We start from the raw sequence: 4403 nt of genomic DNA, 5'->3' as shown, positions 1-4403 counted from the left end.
GTGCACAGCCATTATATACCTGACACTCTAAGCTCCGCCCCTTTATGTGCACGTGACCTCACGTTGCCATTCGCTAACCTTACCTTATAAGGAATGTCTCTTTGTCACATTGAACGTCCCAGTTTTTTAAAAGTTGTGAATACATCATAGTGTACTAAACATCTCCTCCTTTTCTGCATGTGTGTGTGTGATAGAGAAAGAGAGTGCTAAGCTTAACATCAACGATTTTCGAATACATAATGAGATACATACGTTTGCAAAGAACCAAGGGAGAGGTCAAAGAGCAAGAAGGTCGATAAGAAAAGGCCTAGGCCCACTGGCTTACTTCAAACTTGCCCCCTCCCTTAGAAGCTGCATGAATATTTTTGTTTAATTAAAATACAGTATAATAATATATAGATAAGTTTAAGAAAGAAAAATATAATAGTTAAGCAGCACCCAGGTATTATATACAAAATTATATCTATATTGTAAAGGGAGAAATAAATATAAATGCACACACATTTACTGGTTAAGGTAAATTATTAAAGTCGTCAATATAAACACTTTTAATTGTGTTAAGGGCCTATGGAGAAATACATGATCCTTCATAATCTTTTTCTTAAAGAGAAAGGGGACACAGCCTCTCAGCAGAAGGAAGCAGATGTGGGTTTTTTTTTCATATTTAGAAAGGAGCGAAGGAGTGGTTCTGCGGTCGCTTCATCGTCCTACACAAGATTGGTGTGATTGAACTGGTACAGTGGTGTGCTTCTTGCACTCAGAACAGTCAAAGTTTGCTAGTCTTAAATAATATGATATAGTATACGGTCGTGTATAAAACACACACACAAACACACACACGCCATCCCCCGAACACCACTCGACCTTGCGAAGCAAGACTTTAATGTTTTCCCATGTTGAGGTTTATTCTAGGTAAACATCAGAGTCTACTCATAGGCCTAAGCCCTTTCCGCTCGCGGTTTTTCAGAAATCGTTATCGCTGCTCTTGATGTGCCTTAAAAAGAATATGACATGAGTACAAAACAAAAGATGAGTGCAGGTCGGGGATTATCTAGTTCCCCCTCTGATAACAAATAAAATAACGAACTCATGTTTTACCTTATGATAAAAGTATGGCAGCCTTTTAGGTCAGATGCTTTGATAATGATGGAAGTTGTTTTCTTATAACAAACTGTGAGGCTCTTACAAAAACTTACTTGACTGCTCGTTAGTCGTTTCATTTTGAGAACGATTTTCTAATAAGTACGGGGTATTGTAAGAAAACAGATAACAAAGAAAAGGAGGAAAATCGACAGAAGCTTTGCACATCAGTCCATCATTCCTCCAAAGCAGTGCTACAAGCAGGTTAATGTTTCTGACTGCTGCACAGATTACCATACTATACGACATATAAGGGAGTCAATTTATTTTTAATAATTTTATGATGTTTGGGTACAGACTTTGCAGATAACTGGGTCACGCCATAGAATTTCGCGGAACGACATAGGTGATCAAATTATTCTGTAGACAGGTAAAAAAGGCTTAAGCCAAAATGACTATATATGATGTAAGGTCAAGGATGTTTGTTAATATTTTACATAGGTGTGCCACATACTGAACACAAAGCTGGGTTGTTGACGATATTTTAGGTGACGAATGTGACTAAACAGGGGCCATGCTATTAATGTAATCGGTTTATTGTCCAAAAAAAGAGTACAGCATAAGCTTGAGTCATGAATTCACTTCTCACTGATTTTGGATAGCGGTTTATGTTTTAAACTGTAATCTTGGAAGGGAATTTAAGCTAAGTGTTTAAATTTTTCTTGCTAGTCGTCATTAGAATACTTTACACTTCTTTCTCCAAGTGCCCACCAGTTTAAATAAACCACACTCACACAACAGCAAACTGGTCAAACTTTTTGAAAAACGAGAATTGTAAGCCTTTTACACATGGATCTTCAACTTCTTTCATGGTTCTGCCATTAGTGACTATATATTTCATAAAAGACCTAACATACAAGAAAATAATCCCATTTAGAAATTTCACTTGATGTCTTGCAAGGAAGGCATATAACTATCACCACTATTCATTTATTTACCCATCCAGTGGTCTAAGTATATATCCATACAACAATCTATACAGCATCTACCCAAGTATTCATCCATCAAGCGATTCAAGGATTTCTCCATCGAGGTATTCACTCAATTATTTATCCAGCTGTTAGTCCACACACCTCCACAACAGTCTTTGTATTCGTGGACACAAATATATATTTGACATTTTGAATTTGAATTACATCACTATTCATCTTGTATCAAGGTTGCAGTCCCTACTATAAGAACCACGTGGTGCCGACCATCATGGCAGAAGGAACTCAGAGATTAGACAGTAATTAGGCAGTCTCCTTCATCCGGGTCGTTCGTGGCAGGAGAACATTTACCTTCACCACAATTACCTGCGTTTGGTTTAGTTTACTTTTCATCCTCTTTGACACATTAAATGTGTTAACTGATTGGCCGGCTATTTTTTGTTTTATTAAAAAAAAGAGGAGTGTAGTGCGGGGTTGGTGGCACGCTTATAAACATACTTATAAGAATATGTCCACACTAATAACCGGTCGTGCACGCACGCTCAACCACACGTGTAATTAATCCCTACAAACAGATTTTTCTAATTTTTTTTAAAGTTTTAACCCTGCACCTACTGGTCTTTAATACTTAACAAAGACGTTTTAAAGTAAAATGTAGCAATGGTTGTTTGATGTCAGAAAAGTATTTAATCCCAACATTTTTTAGTTGTCAGTGGCTGGTGGAAAAAGTCTTTTGAATTAATTGCTTAGGCCCCCAGTTGTTATTAGTCTTGCCTCTCTTCATGTCTCGTCAATTTTGGCTGGTAAAACTCTGAGGCCACAAATGCACGAAAACTGAAAAAAGAACCTGTAGCCACCTGTCTAAGGGTTAGCCGTAGCTCTTATGAGCAATGAATGAGTTTATAGTGTTAAATCGTGATTTTATGATTTTATGTTCAAATATGGTGGGAACATAAATGTATATACTTATGTCAAGACACTAAAATCTACAAAGTGTAGGGAAGATAACTTTCATTATGGTCAAAGGGAAGTAATGTGGAATTTAAATAGATAACATTTTACTAATAAAGTGGTGGTCGTCTTGGAATATCTTAACCGCTTCATCATTTGTAAGCTAGTTCTTGTTCTGATGGTCTTAAAATGTCCTGTCAGGTCACATGGGCTAACCAGACTACCTTCTGCCACTTGATTTTTGTTTGAAGGGCTGTTTAACAAATGTGGCGAGAATGCTCTATAAAAGTCATTGGTTATACAATCCCTGCACGAGATGTGGAGCAGCCTCCTGTCACAGACTCTCACATTCAACACTCACGAGTTCTTTTCTTCCTTACAAACAAGACAACTAAATCTGCATCTTTGCAGGCCCTGTCTAAATTTAAATATAAAAAAATAATACAAAGTTATTAACTGGTATTTTCATAGAAAAAACCTTGGCTAGTCATCCCGTGCTAGCTTGATTTGCCATATAGGTTTACTTTCTTAGCCCTTGTAATTCCAAAAATTACTTACAAGGCAGTAAGATCCTTTTCTTTTAGTTAAAGGTCAGTGGGAGATACATCGGTGCCTCTCGTTCCACTTGTTCCAATTATTATACACTAGACACGATGGATTGTTTTAGCCTTTTTCGACTGTAGGCTATAAAACTCTTTTTCTCACTTTCAGAATAATAATACATGTACTTGTAGTCAGACAAACGAGTTCATAGAGAACTAGGCCATGATTTGTTTTATCCCTTTCAAAAATATTTCTATAGAATTAAGTCAGTTTCAATTGTCAGCTAATAATATCTTCATTTTATTCAATATATTGTATGCGTGTGTTTGAGACATGAAGTAGTCTTTCATGAGATCTTTTAATTATTATTCTTTTTGGATGTTTTAAAGGGTTTCGTTGGCTTCTCTTTGACAAGAAACAGCAACATCAGGATGAGAATGAAATTTATTTTAAAGGTTTGCTATATAAGAAGAGGAAGTGTTGTTAAGGCCCTTTAAAGTGATTAATCAAAACCGAAACATGAAATTCTGTAAAAGACGCGGACCCGCAGTGGACTGATGGTGGGCTGTCTTATAAGAAGTGTCAAATGTTGAAACATCTAAAATACAGACTCGGCTTTGTTAAGAGACACTTCACTGTCGTCCTATAGCTCAAGTACTCTCAACATAAAATTAAGGAAATTAGGAACAGAAAGTTACATTTTTGATTTCGTCTTACTCCACTTTTCACTATGTTCTCAAGTTGTTTAAGTTTAACACATATTTAGTATACGTTAGTCGATCTATCCGAGCTTTTTCACTTTCTCTTGTTAGTCCTTGTGTGTATTACAACTATATGATC

Source organism: Pomacea canaliculata, linkage group LG7, assembly GCF_003073045.1.
Source record: "Pomacea canaliculata isolate SZHN2017 linkage group LG7, ASM307304v1, whole genome shotgun sequence".
Lineage (NCBI taxonomy): Eukaryota > Metazoa > Mollusca > Gastropoda > Architaenioglossa > Ampullariidae > Pomacea > Pomacea canaliculata.
The sequence above is the reverse complement of the archived record's forward strand: the minus strand, read 5'-3'. Positions refer to the sequence as shown.